At 39.5% G+C, this 25,727-nt stretch overlaps 1 protein-coding gene across 5 annotated transcripts in view; it reads right to left on the bottom strand.

Moving 5' to 3' along the window:
- Positions 1 to 25,727, bottom strand: part of znf469 (zinc finger protein 469) — a 377,504-nt gene that overhangs the window by 109,659 nt on the left and 242,118 nt on the right. For 3 of the 5 annotated variants that reach the window (XM_081356733.1, XM_081356732.1, XM_081356736.1), the window contains exon 3: positions 7,278 to 7,360. The exons of 1 other annotated variant lie outside the window; for it this stretch is intronic. The gene's annotated coding sequence lies outside the window, so the exon portion shown is untranslated. Of the gene's footprint in view, positions 1 to 7,277; positions 7,361 to 17,716; positions 17,771 to 25,727 lie in introns of those variants that run through there. One more of the 5 variants, XM_081356734.1, reaches the window with a different exon arrangement.

The following is a 25,727-nucleotide window of genomic DNA, read 5'->3' as shown; positions in this document are numbered from 1 at the left end:
TGTAAGAAAACTTATTTTATTTCAGCTTCAAAATGAATAAAAACTATATATCCATTTTTAAAAATCTAAAACTAATAATTACTAATAATTAAACAACCAAATTAATAAAACTTTAAAATGAAACATTTAAAACCAAAATCTATTTCAAAATAATAATAAAAAATATATTATCTTAATGATACTACAATAACACTAAAGTAAATTAAATGAACCCAAGAAAAAAAAAAAAAAAAAAATCAACCTGCAATATAATTAATATACTATACTATACTATACTATACTATACTATACTATACTATACTATACTATAATATAATATAATTAAAATATGGATATGTGGAGCAGGATTTTGGACCAGTGAGATTTCCCTGTGGATGAAATTACGAAGTCAAACAACAAAAAATAATAAAGGCAAGGCAAGGCATGTTGTGTTGTGTTGGTGACAGGTTGCTGACACATTTTTTTAAACCAAAAATAAAAACACAATAAAATTGAACATACAAGTACTGGCTTGCAACTGATGTCTTTTCAACTAAAGCTGTCGTCATCACCTTCTTCCATTCCAGGTAGATTTATTAAATGTATGAGTCATTGACACTGCAAAGCCATAATAAAACAAAATTGAACTATTTTAAGCCACTTTTACTACGGTATCACAGCTCTTCTCACAAGGACATAGTGTCCGGAGGTGTGGTAGACAGCCAGTTCTGTCCAGAATCACAATTGCTCAACTATTTCAATTGAGTTGAAGACTTCAATTCCATCTTTGAGGAAAACAGTGTTAGAACATGCTGATGAGTAGAAGCAGAAATGTTTGGTTTATGGTGAAAGTTCATGCTGTAATACTATAAAAGTAAAACTATCCACAAGGACTAAATACATTTTACTGGCACTCTAGTTATGTTTTATATAAAGCGTGTTGAACCAAAGTTGAACCATTGGTCAAAGTGTTGGCCATCTCTCATTTAAATGCAGTATAATCATCAGCAGACAATGAAAGTCAATAGACAGATCAGAAGTCTGCTTGTGGTGAGGAGGGCAGGGGCCGAGAGGCGTGGGAATGGAACGAGTCGTGCAAGGGTTAATAAGCATTACCTGTGTGACACACCGAGTCCCACAGAGGAGCTCCGGAAGGATAAAAGGAGAAGTGACGACAGCTGAAGATGAGAGAGGACCAGGCCTCGACTTCATGTTGTGGTTTTGTTTTAGTTTATGCGGCAGTCTTCAGAAGGGGCTGCTGCTTTACTTTCATTTTATAGTTTACGTTTGGTTTGTGTGAATAAAGTTGCGTTTCTCGTTTCCTGTCTCCTCCTTCCCTGAGTCTTTAACTTTGTTACAATGCTCAAATGAAAATTTTAGGAATAACATAAAGCAACCTAAAAATGTATGGATAGACTTATACATTTTATATTTCAATGTTTTGATATTTGTACTTTAGACATTTTGACAAATAAGTAACTAAATTGTCATGTTTTTTTTTTTTTAGCAAACACCATTTTTTTATGCTTTGGGAAACAAGGGGCTGATGAGGGACAGGTGTGGGTGATTTGTTGTCATGGGAAACAATGAGGGTAACTATAGCGACAAATAAGGTAAAAGGCAAAACAGTAGCCAAACACAGGAAGTGAACACAGAAACAACGGGAACTGAGAATACACTTCAACATAAAATACTTTATAGAACACAAGACACAGCACAGGGACCGTGACATCGCACCGTGATTGCATCGACATCAACAGTGTATCCACCAAACAGGAAGCCTATCTCCAATGCCTAGGAATCCCCTTGGTATCTTCAAATACAACGTTCATAACAGCCGTAAAAACTGGCGTTGTATCCATGATAGCTGGAGACTCTGGCGTGGCATCCATGACGGCTGGAGACTCTGGCGTGGCATCCATGACGGCTGGAGACTCTGGCGTGGCATCCATGACGGCTGGAGACTCTAGTGTGGCATCCATGAGGGCTGGAGACTCTGATGTGGCTTCCATGACGGCTGGAGACTCTGGCGTGGCATCCATGACGGCTGGAGACTCTAGTGTGGCATCCATGACGGCTGGAGACTCTGATGTGGCTTCCATGATGGCCGGAGACTCTGGCGAGGCGGCCATGACTGCTGGAGGCTCTAGTGTGGCATCCATGATGGCTGGAGACTCTGGCTTGGCGGCCATGACGGCTAGAGACTCTGGCTTGGCGGCCATGACGGCTGGAGACTCTGGCTTGGCGGCCATGACGGCTGGAGACTCTGGCTTGGCGGCCATGACGGCTGGAGACTCTGGCTTGGCGGCCATGACGGCTGGAGGCTCTGGCTTGGCGGCCATGACGGCTGGAGACTCTGGCTTGGCGGCCATGACGGCTGGAGACTCTGGCTTGGCGGCCATGACGGCTGGAGACTCTGGCTTGGCGGCCATGATGGCTGGAGACTCTGGCTTGGCGGCCATGACGGCTGGAGACTCTGGCTTGGAGGCTGGAGACTCTGGCTTGGAGGCCATGACGGCTGGAGACTCTGGCTTGGCGGCCATGACGGCTGGAGACTCTGGCTTGGCATCCATGACTGCTGGAGACTCTAGTGTGGCATCCATGAAGGCTGGAGACTCTGATGTGGCTTCCATGATGGCTGGAGACTCTGGTGAGGCGGCCATGACTGCTGGAGGCTCTAGTGGGGCATCCATGACGGCTGGAGACTCTGGCTTGGCGGCCATGACGGCTGGAGACTCTGGCTTGGCGGCCATGACGGCTGGAGACTCTGGCTTGGCGGCCATGATGGCTGGAGACTCTGGCTTGGCGGCCATGACGGCTGGAGACTCTGGCTTGGAGGCCATGATGGCTGGAGACTCTGGCTTGGCGGCCGTGACGGCTGGAGACTCTGGCTTGGCGGCCATGACGGCTGGAGACTCTGGCTTGGTGGCCATGACGGCTGGAGACTCTGGCGTGGCATCCATGACGGCAGGAGACTCTGGCGTGGCATCCATGACGGCTGGAGACTCTGGCTTGGTGGCCATCACAGTCATGTTGAAAGTGGTACATTCATCCTCTGCGACTCCCACAGTAAATGCAGAGCCGCTCAGCTGTAATGTTAAGTCAAAATAATGTTCAATAGTCCAGCTAGGGTCATGCAATGGCATAAGTGAGCCATTTGGTATTGGCATACCTTGTCCATACATGTCAAGTGAGCCAGGTCCACAAAGTCCTCAATTGGTCGGTCTCCTTGACGGAGACGCTTAATATGTGCTGCTGGATTCATTTTTGGTCAGTCGTTCTGTAACGTGTGAGCAGGGACGAGGCAGAGAGAGAGAGAATCCAGATGCAAGCACAAAGTTTATTAGCAGAATAATCCAAGAACAAGAGTATAATCCACAAAGAGAAGGCAGGGGAGCAACGACAGGAACACACATACAAGGAGCAACGACCAACAAAAAACAACAACCTGAAGCACAGAGGTTTAAATAGACAGGTTAACAAGGGGCTAATGAGGTACAGATGTGGGTGATTTGTTGTCATGGGAACTAATGAGGGTAACTATAGTGACAAACAAGGTGCAAAGCAAAACAGGAGCCAAACACAAGGTGAACACAGAAACAAAGGTAAAGGAGAATTCACTTCAACATAAAAGTCCTTACAGAACTCAAGACAGCACAGGGATCATGACACTAATGCAGAGTTCACACTGCACGATTTTCAAAGTAGTCGGGTCACTGTTCTTTTCACACTGCGTGACTATCTGGGGTAACATTCAGTTGCTGCTGTGTTCACACTGCACGATGGATCGGCGACAGGGGTTTTCACATTGCATGACTTAACAAAAGAAAGAATCGCAAACTACGTTTCACATCCAAACAGACGCGAGAAGTGATAAGGAAATAACGCAAGATCACGTGTGTGTGAGAACTGCGTGACAACCAGAGTTCTCACGCAAGACTGAAATTGTTACTAAAAATTATAGCCTGCAAGAAGATTGCGATCCAAATTGTCCGCGCTGATTTGCAGCGAAAAGGAGAAAAAGAAAAACAGCTTATGCAGGAGGAAATGGTTGGGGAGACACAGGGAACAAGGATTGTGTGTTCTGCAAAGAGAGTTGGGGGTAAATAAATAATTTTGCTGTTGCTGCTGGTCAAGCAAATGTTTGTGCTTTGTTTCTGTTTGATATAATTGTAAATATATCTACTTAAATGGGGGGATGGGGGGGTTTCACCCAAAAAGTATTCTCGTTGCTTGATAAACTTAAGGTTGAGCCACTGTAGTCATTATTTTAATGTCTTTACTGACTTTTCTGGGCCGTCAGATGCAAATTACCTAGCAGCCTATCAAGGAGTGAGACAGCTCTCAGATTTCATCAAAAATATCTTAATTTGTGTTCCGAAGATGAACGAAAGTCTTAAGGGGTTGGAACAACATGAGGTTGAGTAATTACTGACAGAATTTTCATTTTTGGGTGAACTAACCCTTTCATGAAGAACTGTCTCGTCTTCTGTCCAAACATATCGTGCCATCTATGTCAGGTGACCTGTAAAATGTGCACAAACTGTTTCCATTGCAGTTTTGCGAAATATTCCTTTTTCTAATTGCCTGAAAACCCCCACCTCATGTGAGTGTAAAAAACTTTTTTCTGATATATGGGAGTTTTTGCTAAATTTACATGTTTCCATTGGCCGTATTTTCAATTCGAAATTTCAATTTGCGTAATTTGAAGGGTAATGGAAACGTGGCTTATGTCACATTAAAATGAAGCGTTACCAAATAAAGTTTCCCAAAAAATCTTACCAACCCCATTTTTTCCCTCCTTAACAATTAATTTGGTATACACTATTTCAGAAAAAAGCCACCCTTGAATTAAAACAACAACAAAAAACTTTGATTGGTTGCATTACATGTCAGTAAAACAATCTTTTCCTGTCTAAATTGGTGGTTCTTTGCCAGAATATGCTAAAATTTGGACCAGACTAGATTCTGCTAGTCAAAGTCTCAATGCATGACACTACTCTGTGCTAATAAAAACACCCTTTAGCACTGACCTTATTCAATATAGAGCGTGTCCACTCTTAGCTTATCATGTAAATATACGTACATTAGGTAAAATAACTGAAAACAGATAGGCCTAAATCTCTTACTGATAGAATCCGTCAAACCTGAATAATACATACTAGCTGCAGTGACAGACACAATCAGGTCACTGTCAGTTATTCCACTGATCTAATATCAGACCCTTTAGTTCTGCATGAATACCTGTATTAAACAGCATGTCTGAAGTATATGAGTTTTCCGCTGACATTCTTCCTGCGGAATAATACAGAGTCATGTTTCAAGTGCTGCATGCATGCCTTCCACGGAGAACTAATGACAAGATCTATCTGTCAGTGGATGCAATAACTGTAGGCTGTCACTCAATACTAGGGTCCCGCCCCCTACATGCCCCTCCACTCACCCTGAAGCCTTCTAGACCTGTCAATAACCCTTAAGAAGGGGAGGAGGGGAGGGATTTTAAGAGGTGAAAGACAAATATCTCACTCAGCATGACATTGAGTGGTGGGGTTTCCCTCATGTACTGCATGACTAGATTAAACCTCAAGACAGCATATATAATGGAGGAGTCAATAACTACAGCAGATCAGAATACAGGCCTCCAGGTGGTTGTCACAAATACAAATAAACGCCTATGAGTCTGTTTATACAAGACTGGAATGACGAAGGTTAAAGTTCTGTAATTTGAACATGGTTGTATGTCTATCAACCACTTAGGCATAAAGGACAAAGTGAGAATCAATTTAGAAAAGAGTCTGAGGTGCTTTAAAGCCTATATGAACTCAACCGGCAGCCGAAAAGCACAAAAACTTTTTCTGCATCATATCATGGCGATCATGGCGCCATTTTAAGTGAATTCACCTGAAGACTTCTCTCAAATCCCATACCAGCACAAATCTCTGCCCTTGAAGTTCCAATAATTTAACCTCTAACCCTCATTTAAAAATTTCTCAGACTGTCAACAAGAATATACATGCTCTCTCAAGCCTCTTCACCTCCCCCCCAAAAACAGCACACATTTTATTTTCTTCCCAAGCCACAAGAGTGCGTGAATGATGTGCCTAGCAGAAAGCCTGTTTTCTTAAGTTTGATGCTGATGTCCTGCTTTGAAGCCTGTTTTCTCACAGACAAGTCAGCGACACCCTAACTAGACATGACATATTTTTTGCTGAAATAGGGTCCCCAACAGGGCACGGCTTATTAATAGACATTTTTCACTTCAGCCAGTGCATTCCTCAAACACAAAGCTTCACTTTGAAGAGAAGATGGATCGCAGCAGATAACTTAACATATCTGACATGTGGGAGACAGATTGTGCTTTAGGAGCGTGAAGATGTGAATGCAATTATTTGATTCCATATGATTTCAGACGTATGTCTGACTAAGATCTACAAACATTCAATTACACAACAAAAAGGTCATTTTTGCAGACAGTGATGTGTGATGTTAATACATAGTAATAATGCTGTAATAATACAGTAATAACAGTCCTGTCACTGACTGTCGCCGTCGGTCTGTCAGCAGAGTCTCTGTTAGTTGTGCATTTCAGATTAACCTTTGGCCTTGCTCTTTGATGAACTTACGAGGGTGTGTACACAGTATCTCTCAACTACTCTTTATTAAGAACTACGGAACATTTTTTACCCCAAGGCTTTTAAAGGGGGAAAAAAAGGTTGCCTATTTAAGGCTTAATCAACCCAAATTAAACTTTTTAGCGACACAACGATGACAACTTTAAACTGAACCCTAAATATTGTTCTACAATAAAAAAATTATAAAAAAAGTGGATCTTTTATATGCCACTTCGGATAGGGTTTCTTCATATGGATTTGTCAATTAAAAAAACAATGTGTTTGGTTTCATTTAACTTAGCTTGTAGACATGACTTACATTGTTTTAAATGTCTATTAATTTGTCAAATGATTCGTTATTATTTTACTGTTACATTGAACTAAACCTATTTATTTTTTTTAGGGTAAGGGTTAAATTGGTTATTTATTCCTTAATTATACTTTTAAGTAGCACACCTAGTTCTTCATACTGCTGAATTCCTCCTGAAGCCAAAAAAAAATTATATTGAGCTACATGCAGGACATTTCATGGCAGCAGCTTGAAGGGTTAATTCCTACAGTGGCTGCAGTCTGCATCATAAAATGAGATCCTTTGAACTTGCCATGGCCGGAACAAAATATGTAAATAAATGTAAAACACATAATCTTTATTTATCAGACCAATGCCAGACAGATGGATCGGCCCACCTGGGAATCCTGCCGGCTCTCCAGATGTCCAGTCCGTTGCGATCTGCAGGCCAGATCCGAATGAAAAGGAACATGAGTGTCTCCTTAAACACACACAAAAAGAACTAAATTAATATTTTCTACCATTAATCACTCGGACATTATAACAGCAGTGAGACAGATTGCCAAAAATGGAAAAGATTACAACTCTGATCTGTAAATCTTTGTTTGTATTTACAGATCAAATGCTCTATAGGCGCCACCATTGGGCCACACTGGCCAAGCCGGTACGGATACGGTATCATTTTCCACTCAGGGGCTGAAAATGAAGTTCATTGCAATGTAATATAAATGCTTAAGTCGTTGCATTGGAAATGCAGTGTATAAAGCGCTATATAAATAAATGTGACTTGAATCATCCTTTATGAGACTATAAACAAAGTTTTACGGAAGCTATTTCTAGACGCACCTGGACAATATTAACATTTTATTCATAGCTGTAACCTAGCGTTTTAAAGTTTATATTAGTTTGACGGTGACTGCTTAAACGGTGTTTACCCATTTAATATTTCCTTTATGTACAAGCTGTTGTAGATTATAAAAGACAATAATGTTTCTACCTCATTCATTAATTAAAGTATAATTTTAGACCGTAAGTTATGCATTATGAAGCCAATGTTTGTCTTTTACGCCATAATGTTTTGAAACAGTAGAAGTCAGAATGTCCTTTCTGGCTCTGAAGTTTTTCAAAGTCCCTTTGTGGCTTCCAAACCCCATGTCTCTGACCTATACTCACACTCTATTTATGCAGGAAAATGAAGTTGAACACTTGGCCCCTCCTAAATCTGTAAACTACAATTAAGCTAAATTCCAAGTTTATTTCCAAACGCCGTCCTTGTTCCAGACCATGTGAGAGGCTCGAGTCTAAAATTATAACACTTTGGGTCAGGCAGGCTTTGGGTCAGCCAATTCCTCTACGTCTGTCTCTGAGCATGAGAAGTGGTTAAACATACTTGTGACATCCGTCATGGGCAGACACATTCAAGAACTTGATTTAAAATATGTATATACAGATGATGTGATTACGTCTGCCGTCAATCCATACTGTTTTCTTTTATCAGTACGTCTTCGGGTTTTGATTGACAGGCATGTAATTGGAAATCAGTGTCACCTTGTCATTTCACAGGATTGTTGTCTTTCTTACGGCGACCCATAGTCAAAAAGGAGAAAACAAAATGTACATCTGACAGGGGTGGAAGGGAGAGTGAGGCCTACATTATACCTTCATTGCTGTGGTTGGAGAGAACAGTTGTGTAAAGACAACGTACATATGCCGTCACACAGTCACACTGTCTGGCAAAGTAAACTATATGGATTTTAGCACACAATACTCTTGCAATTCTGGCTAAATAATATTTTACAATACATATATTATATATTCTGGCTATTTAATAAATAAATATTCAATATTTTCTTTTATTAATTATTTTATTTCACACATATATACAAAATATTATATATACATATACAGTATAGTATAATATGTGTGTGTGTGTGTGTGTGTGTATATATGTATACAGTGAGGAAAATAAGTATTTGAACACCCTGCTATTTTGCAAGTTCTCCCACTTAGAAATCATGGAGGGGTCTGAAATGGTCATCGTAGGTGCATGTCCACTGTGACAGCTGCAAATAAGTATTTGAACACCTGAGAAAATCAATGTTAATATTTGGTACAGTAGCCTTTGTTTGCAATTACAGAGGTCAAACGTTTCCTGTAGTTTTTCACCAGGTTTGCACACACTGCAGGAGGGGTTTTGGCCCACTCCTCCACACAGATCTTCTCTAGATCAGTCAGGTTTCTGGGCTGTCGCTGAGAAACACGGAGTTTGAGCTCCCTCCAAAGATTCTCTATTGGGTTTAGGTCTGGAGACTGGCTAGGCCACACCAGAACCTTGATATGCTTCTTACAGAGCCACTCCTTGGTTATCCTGGCTGTATGCTTCGGGTCATTGTCATGTTGGAAGACCCAGCCTCGACCCATCTTCAATGCTCTAACTGAGGGAAGGAGGTTGTTCCCCAAAATCTCGCAATACATGGCCCCGGTCATCCTCTCCTTAATACAGTGCAGTCACCCTGTCCCATGTGCAGAAAAACACCCCCAAAGCATGATGCTACCACCCCCATGCTTCACAGTAGGGATGGTGTTCTTGGGATGGTACTCATCATTCTTCTTCCTCCAAACACGTTTAGTGGAATTATGACCAAAAAGTTCTATTTTGGTCTCATCTGACCACATGACTTTCTCCCATGACTCCTCTGGATCATCCAAATGGTCATTGGCAAACTTAAGACGGGCCTTGACATGTGCTGGTTTAAGCAGGGGAACCTTCCGTGCCATGCATGATTTCAAACCATGACGTCTTAGTGTATTACCAACAGTAACCTTGGAAATGGTGGTCCCAGCTCTTTTCAGGTCATTGACCAGCTCCTCCCGTGTAGTTCTGGGCTGATTTCTCACCTTTCTTAGGATCATTGAGACCCCACGAGGTGAGATCTTGCATGGAGCCCCAGTCCGAGGGAGATTGACAGTCATGTTTAGCTTCTTCCATTTGGACCTTTTTTCACCAAGCTGCTTGGCAATTTCCCCGTAGCCCTTTCCAGCCTTGTGGAGGTGTACAATTTTGTCTCTAGTGTCTTTGGACAGCTCTTTGGTCTTGGCCATGTTAGTAGTTGGATTCTTACTGATTGTATGGGGTGGACAGGTGTCTTTATGCAGCTAACGACCTCAAACAGGTGCATCTAATTTAGGATAATAAATGGAGTGGAGGTGGACATTTTAAAGGCAGACTAACAGGTCTTTGAGGGTCAGAATTCTAGCTGATAGACAGGTGTTCAAATACTTATTTGCAGCTGTATCATACAAATAAATAGTTAAAAAATCATATATTGTGATTTTTTTTTTTTAGATTATGTCTCTCACAGTGGACATGCACCTACGATGTCCTAATGTCGCCGGGGGGCTGTGCAAGCCAGCATAGTCCCCTGCCGGTCCCAAGCCCGGGTAAAGACAGAGGGTTGGGCGTCAGGAAGAGCATCCGGCCCATAAAAACCTATGCCACATAGAAATCATGCCAGATTTTCGACAACAACCAGACCATGCTAGGGCGTTCCCCATGTTAAGCGACGGGCAGCGGCAAAATGGCCTTGACGCTGTGAGAAGAAAGCGAGCGAGGCAGACAACACTGAGAGTGGCAACCTTGAATATCGGGACGCTCACTGGAAAGAGCAGAGAGATAGCAGATATGATGCAGAGGAGGAACATCGATATCCTCTGCCTTCAAGAGACGAGATGGAAAGGAGGGAAGTCAGGAGGAAAAGCGATTAATCTAGGAGAAGGGTACGAATTGTACTACAGCGGAGGGCTAAAACCACGGAACGGCGTGGGAATATGCTTGAGTGAGGAATGGCAGGATAAAGTGATAGAAACAACCAGGAAATCAGACAGAATAATGGCAATGAGGCTGGTAATACAGGACAAGATGTATAATATAGTAACATCGTATGCACCACAACAGGGCTGTGAGGAAGAAGAGAAACAGAGATTCTGGAACCAACTGGCACAGGCTATCAACAACATCCCACACACAGAAGAACTAATCCTGGCAGGTGACCTAAATGGACATGTCGGCACAGATAGAGAGGAGTATGTAAGATGGCATGGAGGAAAGACAAGAGGGAAGAGAAATGAAGAGGGAAAGACAATATTGGACTTTATGAGAACAACAGACCTTGCATTGGTGAACACCTTCTTCGTCCATGGAGAAGAGCAGACCTACACATTCAAGAGCGGACCAAATCAAACCGTGATTGACTACATCACTGTGAGAAGAGAAAACCTGAGCACCATTAAAAACTGCAAAGTGATACCCGGGGAGCCAATAGCACCACAACACCGACTGCTAGTCATGGACATGTATGTACAGCAGAGAAAAAGCAAAAGGAGGAAAAGAACAAAGAAAACGAACTGGTGGAAACTAAAGACAGAGAAGGGCGGCGAACTGATAGGGAAGTTATCGAAGATGCTAGAGGAGAAGATGACCAGTGGTGACATGAGATGGGAGGATACGTATCCCAAGGTAATGGAAATGGCAAAGGAGGTACTTGGAGAGAGCCGAGGAGGGCAGTACCTGGAGAAAGAGTCATGGTGGTGGAATGTAGAGGTACAAGTAGCTGTAAAAAACAAAAAGGAAGCATTCAAGCTGTGGAAAAGAACTAGAGATGAGCATGATAGGGAGGAGTATACCAATCTGAATCAGATATCAAAATCAGAAGTAGCTAAGGCAAAAGACAAAGCATACGAACAGCTTTATAGAGATATGGAAAAGAACGGGCCGAAGAAGATCTACAAACTGGCAAAGACTAGACAGAGGAGGGCAAAGGATATTGATCGGCTAAACTTAGTTAAGGATAAGGAGGGAAAAATCATTTGTGAAGATGTCAAGATCAAGGAGAGGTGGAGAGAGTATTTCAACACCCTACTGAATACAAAGAACAACAGAAAAGAACTGTCACAGACAGATCCTGTTCAGGGACCGATCGAGAACATCACAGACGCAGAGATTAGGTTACAACTAGAAAAGATGGCAACTAACAAGGCACGAGGACCAGATGAACTCCCGATAGAGCTAGTAAAAATGCTGAAAGAAACAGGGATTAAATGGATGACATCTTGTTTGAGGGAATTTGGAAAGACAGGCATACCATCTGAATGGAGGAAAAGCAAGATCACACCCATATACAAGGAGAAAGGAGACCCCCTAAACTGTGGAAACTACAGAGGAATTAAGCTTCTTAGCCACTCTCTCAAGCTATGGGAGAGGGTGATAGAAGCAAGAATAAGATGTGTAGTCCAGATCAGCGACAACCAATATGGATTCCAGAAAGGAAAATCGACCACCGAGCCCATGTTCTGCCTGAGGATGTTGCAGGAGAAATATAGAGAATTTAGCAAGGAGCTACACATGGTGTTCATAGATCTGGAAAAAGCATATGACACTATACCAAGAGAGCTGATTTGGCACTGCCTAAGGTTAAGACAGGTCCCAGAGATATACATTGACATAATCAAAGATATGTACAAGGACTGTACGACGCAGGTTATTACCAATGTTGGAGAGACAGAGGAGATGGAGATTGAGGTTGGACTACATCAAGGCTCAGCACTGAGCCCACTACTATTTATAATAATCATGGATGTGATCTCGGAGGATAGAGAGGAGTTGGAGAAGAGACTGGAGATTTGGAGGGAAAAACTAGAAGGAGCTGGACTGAAGTTGAGCAGAAGCAAGACCGAACACCTGCCACCTACGGGGAAAAAAGAGCGAATAAGACTGAGAGAGTACGGCAGCACAGAGCACGCAAATCTTCCCCTACAAACAGCCTTCAAATACCTGGGAACTACCATCCACCAAGATGGAGGCTGCGGGAAAGAGGTAGAGTCGAGAATAAGCAAAGCATGGAATAGATGGAGGGAGCTGACAGGAGTTCTGTGCGATAAGAAAATACCAACAAAGTTAAAAACACTCATCTATAGGACAGCTATAAGACCGACACTATTATACGGAAGTGAGACATGGCCCATAACAGGAAACCTGGCAGACAAGATTGGATCCTGTGAGATGCGGATGCTGAGGTACTGTCTTGGAATAAGTCTAGAGGAACATCAAACTAATGAAGAGATAACAAAGCAAGCACAAGTAATGCCAATACAAGATCTCATGAGGAAAAGAAGGTTACAGTGGTTTGGACACGTGTGTCGGAAAGATGAAGAGGCGGACATAAGGAGAGCCATGGAGATGCAAGTAGGAGGAAAGAGAAAGAGGGGAAGGCCGAAGCACCGTTGGAAAGACACCATAAAGACAGACATGGAGTGGTGTGGCCTAGAGAAGGAAGATACAGACGATCGCGACAGATGGAGGTGTCTGGTTGAGATGAAGATCAGGCAGAAACCCGCTACCCGAAAGGATAGAAGCGGCGAAAGGTGAGAAAGGTGAGGTGAGTGGACATGCACCTACGATGGCAATTTCAGACCCCTCCATGATTTCCAAGTGGGAGAACTTGCAAAATAGCAGGGTGTTCAAATACTTATTTTCCTCACTGCATATATATATATATATATATATATATATATAGTCTATATATGCACAAAAAGTGAACAAACAACTGCAAATAATACAATTCATATATGTGATCTCATATCTAAATTTCAAAGAACTCCCGATTCAAAGGCTTTTGAGCAACAATAGAAAACACTTTTACACTTTTTTAAAATACCACAAAAGAGTGCAAGTTTTTACAGTTTCCATTCAATTGTGTGGTTTTATTGCTTTATTCTTTCTTTTACGATGTTTACTGTTTATTCTGCATTGGCATTAAGGCTCTGAACACAAGCTCTCTTACGCCTTCCGGAAGGAATTTATGAGACCAGAGGTTCATGTGAGGCACTGTCATTCCTACAGATGCGAGACTGGGACGACAGTTGCCCTAGAGATTAATTATACCTAACCTGGCAATCCAAGAGGGCAAAACTTCACAGTGGAGGTCTGCTTCACTAGTGCTGTAATCCCCTCGAAATCAAAGAGCTCTGAGATAAAAAATGAGACACAATACTTCTGTTTCGTGCTGTAATCCACACAGTCTGCAGAAAGACCCAAGCAGGTTCATATGACGTAAACCACATGTGGTGCAAACCTGCACAGATCTGATGTAGGCATGATGGAGAGTGATGGAGTGACAAGTGAGACAGATAAAAGGACAGACAGGCAAAAAGACAGAAAAGAGGAACAGAAAGCCAGAAAGATCAATAGACTGATAAGTAGACAGACAGATGGACGGAAAGAAGTGTCTGTCTGTTTTTGTTTACCTGTATGTTTTTTTTTTTTCAAAGGAAAAGAACAGAAACTGAGACAGACGGATGAATGGATGGATGGATGAATGGATGGATGGATAGATAAAACAGACAGAAGAACAGCCAGACAGATAGAGATAATGCTAGATAAGTAAATAGACAGACAGTTTCATTACAAACTGCTGGTTGGGAATTCCTGTCCTAAAATAGGGCAGAAAACAAACATATTGAAACATCTATTAGTCATGGACGTGTGGTACATGACTCTTTTGCAGAAAAAAAAGAACAGAAGATCAAGGGGCATGTTTTTTCAATGTTGGGAACAATCTGAATCAAATTATCCAGCTAAGATGACTAGACAATTGCTTGGACTGAAACAACCGCTTCAAACAAAAGAGTGCAAACAGGTTACAGGTTTTCAGACATGAATGATTTGAATCATTCATTCAGTGCTTTCCTGCCAAAAATGAACACCATGCATCTCTCAACGCTTTCTGCAGGCAATTCAAGCCACACAGATGCGGTTAGATAAACTCAGCTTAATAAAAAACATACAACTGAAATTGATTGGTCCTGATATATAACCTTGTGGTACTCCACTGACTGAAGGAACACGTGTGTCATGCTGTCTGGAACCCCCCCACCCCCCCCCCACCCCCCCTCACCCCCCCCCCTCTCTCTGGGATGAGAATGAAATGGAATGATGAGTCATTCCCAGAGTAATTCCCACAAACACAGCTCATGCGCAATACTGTGTGTGGAAGCATGAGAATTCCCAGAATTATTTTGTAATCTCAATGTTTTAGCTCGGTTTTCTTGTTCCGTTTTTTTTTTTTTTTTACAAACTGATAGTGGCACATAGGCTTCATTCATGGACGGCGGGTTAAAAACCATGTTAGATATCATGTATACAAACTTAGTATCCATGAGTCCACCACACAACACAATGACACCCATGGGGTGTAGAAAAAGATAAAACACATTCAATAAACGCACTAACTTGTGCTTTTCCATTCAGGAACATTCATATGCATTGTTGTGTTTCTACTTGTGTGTTGAGTCAGCATCAAACAGCCTTCTCCTATTCAGTCTGAATGAAAATGCCGAGGCAGGAGACATGTGAAAGTAAACACAAAGCTCTTGTGTTCAGCAGCGTTGTTACACAGTAAAGGTCTAATGGTTCCACACAAAATCTAAATGTATCCACAGATAAACAGCTCAGTTTGGCCAACAATCACTGGGACGAGAAGAATCAACATATTTGTCAGGTCCTGACATTTATATTACGGTCAATTTAATGCATATACATATTACGGCTGTCAAGAGATTAAAAGTTGTAATCTAATTATTACATGTGCCGCCAATTATTCAATTAATCAATCGCAAATTAATCGTACATCAAATTTGGCTGGAAATGACCCCCAAAAGATAATTTAAAGTCATTATTGTGTTAAATGAGAAAAAGCGTCAAATAGACATTACAAAAAGTAGCTTTAGAATGAAATATTTTATTTGATTCAACATAGAATTCATCACACATAAAATTGCTACAAAAGGCCTTATTTTTTTCTGAATTGGTATTTAGATATATTTACAGACCAGTTCCGCAAAAGAAAGAAAGTCACACAGGTTTGAAATGACACGAGGGTGAGTAAATGTAAATAAACAGAATAAAAAATGTTCCCCATTATATTTTTAATGAAATGATACTCTAATTAAGAAACTAAAACTGCCAGTAGGGGGTGGTAACTGTCTAAATAAGTAATTGAGTCATTCATTGATTTGATTCGTTAAAATGGCTGATTCGTTCAGGAACTAAGTAAATGGCTCTCTTTCTGAATGGGCCATTGAACCATTGGTTAATCTGACTGATTCACTCAAAACACAGATTTGTCAGTAATGAAACACCACTGAGTGTTGCTCTGAGACGCACAACGATTCTGCTCTGGGATTATAGGTAACATTTTCGTTGGCAAAATCAAGCAAAAAAAGACAATATTGTGTCTAAAATATAATACAATATTAACTTCTCATTTATTGAGCTGTTGTATGAAATCATTATCACATTTGCACTTGTGCTAATCGAGACAAAAACAGCACTAGTGTGATATTGTTTAACTATATCATATGATATAAATATGAGACAATCTCATATAGGGGCATTTTTGCCCTGATATCTTGGATTTTAGGGTCATTCTAACAGCATTCGATAGGCTTCATCACGCAGTGAGTTGTTGCCCTGCCTCATGATCTTCACCAATCAACTGTATGAAATGTAACACTTGTTACACTTTCTGTTAACACTGTCCTTGTTACATATGTTACAGGTACTTACCATAGTAAAAAAACAGTAAATGATGCATAATTACATGCAACTAACCCTCATCCAAACCCTAATCCTACCCTAACCCTATAGTAAGTACATGTTGTTAATTAATATTACTCAGTGCTTAAATATATAATTACACTGTAACAATCACACCTTAAAATAAAGTGTAACCCACTTTATTTTAAGGTGACATAGTTACATTGTACTTATATAAGTACTGAGTAACAAATTAATTACATTTAATTACTAGAGTTATGTTAGGGTTAGATAGTTACTTGTAATTGTGCATCATTTACTGTTATTACTAGAGTAAGTACATTTAGCAACGTGTAACTGTCACCTTAAAATAAAGTGTTACCAAAACTTTTTACATTGCTAAAAATTATTTCTTTAAATAAATAAAAGCAGTTATTTTGAACTTTTTTTACAGTTACCATAAAGGATTCTGGAGGATCATGTGACACTGAAGACTGGAGTAATGATGCTGAAAATCCAGCATTGCATCGCACAAAGAAATTACATTTCAAAATGTATTAAAATAGAAAACAATTATTACTCTTTTTTTTTTCACAGTATTACTTTTTTCTGCATTTTTAATCAAACAAATGGAGCCTTGGTGAGCATAATAGATTTCTTTTAAAAACATTATTTATTTATTTTTGTTTAAAACATACTAACTCCAAAGTGACAGTATATATAGGGGTTGTTATTTGACCAAACCATGACTTTACAGGTTTTACACTTTATAAATAGTAAATTCACTCAACCCTAGGGAGAAAATTGAATCATAAACGTCAAATGAAAAACATGAATATAATAAAACATCAGGCGACAAGTGCATAAAAGCACTAGTATGTGAGTGAATGTGCCTTTTTGAAAGCAAAAGAGGCACTGATGGATTGAACCAATTCTTTAAAGAGGCTCTAGCATGTTTTAAACAGAAAAGACTGAATTACAGAGAGAGAGAATTACATTTTTGAGACAGAAACAAACAAAAAAAGAGAAAGGAGATGAGAGGACTGGGAAACAGATGAATAAAAGATGTCTGAATCCATTTTCGGCCACAGACATAAACAAACTGAGAATAGTTGACTGTTGCCATCCTCTCAGAGCCCTAGTTCGGTTAAACAAAGACCGAATCTACCTGGACAGCCATGCTTTCTCGCCCCATGCTAACTCAGTAGAGAAATCCCTCATAGTCTGTGGTTAGATGTTACTCACCGTACAATTATGATTCTGCACAGATCAAATGAGGCAACTGTAGATCTACAGACCCATTCCAAGTGTTTACAGATATGAGTAAGGCTTCAGACATCTCTGCTGATTCACTGTCTGAGAACATTGAGCTATCAAGCGACAGACTTTTTCCACCCGTTTGGTACTTTGTGTGTCAGTATGTCAGGGGAGGTTGGATAAAGACTGGGAAAAAAAGTACAGAACATCCAGTAAGAGATGACTGGAACAAAAACTAATAGTTGGCCAGCTTTCCAAATAGAGATCCATTATGGATTACGCTCGTATAAACATCTGTCTGGAAACGGAAAGGTCAGTTGAATAACTCCATATTGTACGACTTGGATACAGCTTGTAAATTGTTGGTTACAGGAAGTGACACTGATAAATTATCCTTGCTTTTAAAAATCAACATATATTGCAGTTTGCAACCCATTTTACTTTTATAATAGGTCAAGACTTGAATTTATCCTTTGGGAATTCATTGGATTGGGGAAAGTGGGTGTTACGTAATGCAGCCAGGTGATTGGAAGGAAAAAGTTGGATTGGTGACATCAACCATCATGCTTGATGTCATGCTCCTGTTAAAACAAATTGCTGAAATTCTGTTTAAAACCAACAGGGTGTTTCAAGTTGCATAACGCAATTCTCAAGAAAACCCGGTGAAAACAGTTGGAACGGGTTGTGAGTATCTGCATGTTTTGGACACATTTCCTCCTGTACTGCGCACACGTGGGCTGACAATCATACGGCAAATCAAAAACGTCAGACGCTGATTCTTTTCCAGATCACGCTTAAGGCCCATTCATCAGCGCAGCTTTTATATGTGCCAATCTGAAAGCATAAAGGCTGAAAAATGTTTCCACTTATTGTTTAAAGGACGGAGGATTCCGTTGGATTCCAGAAGGGTCTTAAATACCCTCTGAATTGCTTTGACTTCCTTAATCTCGCTTAACTCACTGCAGTGCCTCTGAACACCATCATCCAGCCGTGTCACTTTGAGAGACCTGCTTTATCCCTCACACTGTCAGCCGCTCAACCCCTCAGCTTTCAGAGGCTTTTTCCAAGGTCATGTCCCAAGAACTCAAACGTTTGCACTAAACCGTTTTGTTTATTCATGGTCCAAGGTCCCTAGATGAAGAACGACAGGTTCTTGGTCAACAACCTGAGATTGGTCAACATGATAATCTTGGACCTGGTTTTGATTAACAAGCTGCCTACAAAGGCATCTCGGGTCGTTTTTCATGTGCAAATGAAAACAGCGCTTTGAGGGATAGATGTACAGCCCATTCAAAAGCTAGTACTGTCTTAAGGCCCTAATTTTCACTGGAAAAACGAATTTGCAATGTTGTGGGGGCTGAATGATGGACAACAATGTAGATAACAATACAGGCCATTGAATGGACTGCATGTCTATGCCTCATTTTCTCACTCATTTGCATATTTTATTAAATATACTGATTAAGGTTAATAGTCCCATTCTCGACATGAAGCCTGTTCCAAAAGTGTAGGCAACAAAATTACCTTGCTTTCTAAAGGTATGGCCACACTTACCATTGTTCTGTGAAACTTCCTGAGCAAAATCCAGTAATTTCAATTGGTTTCATTCATTCTGTGGCATCACTGGAAAATTCAGAATGCATTGCAAAAACCACAGACATATGGCCAAAATGGCCAAGAAGTCAAGAAAAATGTGTATTAAAATGGTCAATAAGAGTGCTGCATGTATTTTTGTAGGCCAAAACCCAAAAAACAAGTAAACATTTTAACTCTTTACCAGTCCAATCATCCTTAAGATTATCATGATTAACAAAACATTTAAGAATCATAAACTGTTGTTGGTCTCAAAGCTTATTTTCTGCAACAATCAGAATCTTTTTCAGAATAAACAATCACAATAATTGTGTGTGTGTGTGTGTGTGTGTGTGTGTGTGTGTGTGTGTGTGTGTGTGTGTGTGTGTGTGTGTGTGTGTGTGTGTGTGTGTGTGTGTGTTTTTCAAGGGAACCAGGGTGATGCTAATTCTGGGTTCATTCACTGACACGATGTTCCCTTTTTTAAAAGATCAATAAGTCTCTTACACTTTCAGATAATGTGACATCACAAGAAGAGGTTAGTTCAGGTTGTAAAATGTCATGTGGTGCGCCTTCCCTTAAACTTGAATAAATGAATGAATAATTAGTCAAATTGTTAAAAAGATGTGTACAATCATATGTATTCAAGGTGTAAGTATAATATATTATTAATTTTTACATGATGGTTGTAATATGTTACTTAGATTTGGAGATCTGGATCCAGGGGGTGGGTGGGTTATACCTGGGGTTTTAAATATGTTTATATATATATATATATATATATATATATATATATATATATATATATATATATATATATATATTAGTTGTTAATCATACGTGTCTGTATATATGCATATGTATAGGTATGTATGTGAATATATATTTTATGCTCTATTTTTGTGGTGTGTATATACCTGCATGTATTGTCTCTTTAAAATAAAATAAAGATTTGATCACAAAAAAAATGTACATGATGGTTTTACCACATGACATTTTTAGCCATTAAACAAACTTTTCTTGAAAATGGTATAAAGATGTTTCAAAACCACATGGAAACAACAGAAATACAAAGAGGACATTTTCCTTTTCTTAATTTTTGAGATGCATAAAAATTTGTTGACAAAAGTATGTCTAACATTGTGGGTCACATCACAAAGCCAATATGGCAGATTGTATTCACACTACACACCTGCATACTTCTAGAACTTACTTTTTTAACAGCTGAGTTCTTCAAATTTAGTGTGATTTTGGACGCAGCTACTCTAGGTGTTCCACTAGGTTCTGGAACACCTCTTAAATCTGAGATGAAGACAATTGCAGGAAGATCAAGTGTAATTCACTGCAAGAGAGTCTGTATTCCGTAAATGACAGAAGAGAATAAAAATCCTGATTAACAATAAAAAGAAACCTTTTTTTAATGGCAGATCCTGCCTCGCTGACTACGCACTGACCTACTAGTCACTCAAATCTCTGTGACCCAGATTCCCTGTTGTTGTCAAAACACTTCGTTCTCATGTAACTCCGCAAGACTGTGAGAAAGCCGGACGTGTTCTGAAGGACAGCACAGATCCAGAGACTCTCACACACTTAGTGTTTAAAAAAACTGCTTCTTAATCTTGAGCCAAACAGACAGTCTGTCCAAAAATGTGCACAAGGGCAAAATTAAACATCATTGCCAGGAACTAAGTCGGAAGAGCAGCATTTTTTTGAGTGAATGAGTGAATGAAGCAACTCCGCTGGGTAAAGACAGTCACTAAACACACACGACCTCCCTTGTGCCGTCTGACTCACACCATTAATGATAAAAACACATAGGCGTGACAGAATGTAGTACACACTTGCGGTCTGGGCTCACCAATTACTGATTTACTCACACTTCCCTATGGGGCTCTTCACGTGTCAGTCAAAAATGACAGATTTTTTTTTTTTAATGACATGAATGTACTATATTTTAGTTTGATAATGTTTTATATTTAATATTTTTAGGGGATTTTTTTATAGTAAATTATATTTACGCTGTATTTATAATCCATTTATTCACTTTTTGAGCACAGACCTGAAAATTTCATTTCCAACTTAAACTGGTAAATCTTGCATGCTTTAGAGCACAGACTTCAGTTTGATCTCTTTTCAAAGACGACACTTGGCAGATTATTGCTGAAGTGAAATAAAAAAAAAGTAACAGAATTTTACGTGTATTGTTATGAAAAATGCACAAAAATAGTATTTTCAATTTTATATGAAATATATATTTTCAAAAACACATTTTACTCTAAAACGGAAAGAAAATCAAAGCCATAAATCTAAACAAATTGTGTTCCAAATTTGAGCTTGATGAGCTTTCAGTAAGATTTCGTTTAGGCCGCAGTACCAAAAGTTTTCACTAGATGAAATTCGCCTCCCATTCATTTCCTATGTGGTCATTTTTGACTGTGAAGAGGACAAGTGTGACAATTTTTTACAAGACCATTTAACCTTTTCGAATCATGTACATGATTTTTTTTGTGTGTGTGTGTTTGTGTTCACATAGCAAGTACCAAAACCTTTACCAAGTTTCTTACCATTCCAATGAAGTAAAAAAAAAAAAAAAAAAAGGTTTATATTTTCCAGAAAAAAAAATTAACCGAAGGGCACCAGAGGGTTAGTAGTGTGGACAAAAACATTGATTGTGGATGGGTTTCATAGTGGTTCAGGATCTGAACAGCTAACTGAAAGGTTGTAGGATTGAACTTCTGTTACACTATTAATGTTCATTTATCAGCAAAGGATCTGGAGGGCTTGCTCATCCTATCTGTCTGACATCTGCACAACTGGCTTGAACTGACTTGCTCTCCTTAAAGTTGACTCTTATTTATGCTATCATTTATTAAGGTTTGGCAGATTAACTGGAAAAAGTTACATTTTCTTCCCTATGAAGTTCCTCAACTATTCAGGTCATCAGAGAATGTCATATAAAACATATTCAGTAATTAGAATTTATTTAGTTGTTTATTTAGTACATTTATTAAGTAGTAGTTGAACACACCTACTCATTTGTCTAATTATTACAAAACAGTTTCGCAACCTCTAGGCATTCATGCGGACAAACAAAACAAAAACAACACAAAACACCAACTTGTTTTATATAGTTAAGATCCAAGCACTGAAGGTGATTGAGCATCTGTTATAACCGTTAGTGTTCTGCTGCTTCTTCCGCTCGAGTCTATGGCAGCCCATAGAACTGTATGGTAAAAAGTTGTGAAATTTGGCACACAGATAGAGGACAGTCTGAACATTAACCACAGCAATTTTGAAGTCTCTAACTCTATCTGTCTAGCGCCACCAATAGTGTTGTCACGGTACCAAAATTTCAGTATTCGGTACCAATACCAGTGAAAATCCACGGTTCTCGGTACCAATTTCGGTACCAAAGCTTAATTTAGATTAAATTTACAATTATATTAAAGTGTATATCACAGTTACAAAGATGGAAACTGTAGTATTAAAAACACTTTACAATAAGATTCCATTTGTTAGATAACATTAGATAAAATGACCTAACAATAAACAATAGTTATATACTGTCGCAATTATTCTCCTTTAGGGGTTAATTTAAAAATACATTTTTAAAATCAAAAGTTAACATTATTTCTGTTAACATTATTTAATGCACAATGAATGAAGTGAACAAACATGACCAATCAAGTGTTTGTATTAAATAACATTCACAAACATTAATTAATGTTGTAAAAATACATTGTTCACTCAATGTGTTATGTTAGATAACGCATTAAGTGATGTTAATGAATGGTATCTTATTGTAGCGTTACCAAACTATACAGGAGATAAAGCGTGTTTTATTTGACTTGACTGTACTTTTATTTAATCCAAAACTGCATGCATATTTAATTTTAAAAGGGCTTTTTAAACCTGCTAGGAGTTATCCAGCCAAGAATAAGACTAGAACTGCTTTTCTGACGGACTGATATTAATGACGGCTTTTTATTTCTCATCTCCATAAATATATCTAGTAGTAAAGCTACTGCAAGGGCTAGAAATCAATTAATTCTTTGCTAATACTTCCTCGTCATCATGGAGAGCGCAGTTCGCACCGCTTTCTCCTTTCCACAAGCGCTTGTTCTCCCGTGGCGTCTGTCGTTGCTATGCATCCATGAACATAGGCGCGCATGGAAAATCGAGCGCGCCGCGCGCCATTTGAAATAACGAATCTGCACGCGCAAAAACATCAGCACTACATCAGCAGCACCGCCGGTCGCCATGTCTCAGCGCTTTTATGAAGAGGACGCAACTGCACGCGCTTCAGGCATGCACGCTCATCAAGTACCGGGTTTGAGAAAACCTGGTACCGTGACGTTTAAAAAAAATTTAGTACCGACTTGGTACCGAAGGACCGGGTCTTTTGACAACACTAGCCACCAACTGTCCAAATTTGCACTCATGTTTAAGCTAATAACTTTTGAACCGTAAGGGCTAGACACATTCCTTGGCAGAAGATGATTCGATTGCATTTGATTGACGATTCCACGTCATTTTCCATCATGAAAATTCTTTCTGCATTTAGAATTTCCGAAAAACTTTTTCTAACTCCTTCAAGACCATTTGTCTGATTCTCATGTAAATCAAACCAGATCATCTCCAGACCACGCAGACAAAAACAAAACAAAACAAGTAACAAAGTAATTACAAAGTAGTTCTACGAAGTGCATGCCAAAGTGGACGTGAGGCTATGGCTGTCTCAAATGGCACACTTTATTGCACCTTCTAACTTGTGGACTTACAATGGCTGCCGCGTGCACATGTCCGTTAAGTCTATGAGACCATAGGGTGTCCCATTTGTCATTTTAGTTTTCAGAAGGGTGCTCGCGAGCGCCCCCTTTGCGGTCGATATTGCTTCCCGACAGTCAAAGCAGCGTTACGTCACGAAAGTGCGGACTCAAAGGAAGACCGCAAAATGTCTAGGGTGCCATTTGGGACAGGGCCTATATCTATGAAACAAAACTTGGTGTGTGTTATGACAACCATGACTTAAAGGTACCTGCACAGTTTCGGCACAGTGCCACCTAGTGGTCAGGAGACATGAAAAATGGTTATTTTGTGAATAACTTATAAACAGTTTGAGCAAAAATCAAAAAAAGATGGTCTCTTTAGATTCAACATACAGAGTCAAACGATTCCCAATTTTCCCATGACATGTAAAAACAAATGTCCCCTTCGGACATCACTGTTGGCCACTACTATGCATCAGCATCCCATGCCTGACTATATGCTTATATTTTCAGCAGGGAAGGGACAACATAGACTTAGTGTCAAAACCACACAGTGTCTCCTTTCTAGAATATTTAAAGGAATACCACTTTGTCTTCTAATAAAGCATTAAGCTCTTTACACATTTAATTCCTGATGTATTCATGAAAAGGTTAGCTATGTCAGTTGATTTGGCCATGTCTCTTCAGAGTTAAAATATAGAATTAGTGAGTGTGACAGTAAAGTGAGAAGATCCACAGTAATGAGCTCATCCATTTAGATAAAATGTTATTATTAAAACACTGAACCATAAGCCAAAACAGTTAACTGCCATTAGCTTTGGAAAAACCAACATTTACACGTCTAATCAATTCAAATGAATCATACATTCACACAAAACATGCAAAAATAATGTAAAAAAAATATATTTAATTGAATTTTTTAAAAGTTAAGTCTGCAAATAATAAAAACAAATGATAAGGCATGGAGAAAACTTCTCAAAGGCTTTCAAAATAAATAAAATAAAGTTAAATTAAAACAAAGTTAATTTTAAATGTAACTGAATTTATTAAGTAAATTTTCATTTCAAAGTTAATTTTTAAGTTAAAGAAATATAATTTTAGGTTTAATAAATAAATTAAAAAGAATTCCTGGCACATAAGTGTCTTACACTTTTATTAGAATGTTCTTTTTCTCTCAGCAAGTTTAAGCAAGGATAGACAGACACTTCACAGGACAGTAGGTGAATGGCACAAAAGTGCAGCCTCAGGATTTACCACAGGTTTGAATCAGCACCTCTCTGACACAGTCTCAACAAATACTGAGCGCCATGGACATCACAAACCTGGAATTTTTTGGCGGGGCTGTCCTTTGGAAACCGCCTGTATCCAAAGGCTAACCCGCAAAGATGTATCACCTGGTGCACGGGGAAAAAAACGTAGATCCCTGAGCAATGGAAAAAGTAATGCTGTCTAATGAGTCATCGCTCATGCTATTTCCTTTCCTAGACAGGTTTGTGCTTGGAGACTTGCAAAGAATACCTTTGACATAAAATGTCTTTTGCTAGCTGTTGGCAGACTGAATTCAACCTCCTTTCTCTTTCAGTGTACCATGGAGTGATAACACACTCAGTTCAAGTTCAAAACATGAATGACAAGCTTCCAGGTGCATAGAAGCTGCT

The sequence above is a fragment of the Scardinius erythrophthalmus genome (genome assembly GCF_964197995.2).
Source record: "Scardinius erythrophthalmus genome assembly, chromosome: 24".
Taxonomy (NCBI): domain Eukaryota; kingdom Metazoa; phylum Chordata; class Actinopteri; order Cypriniformes; family Leuciscidae; genus Scardinius; species Scardinius erythrophthalmus.
This window is presented reverse-complemented; position numbering and strand designations above follow the sequence as displayed.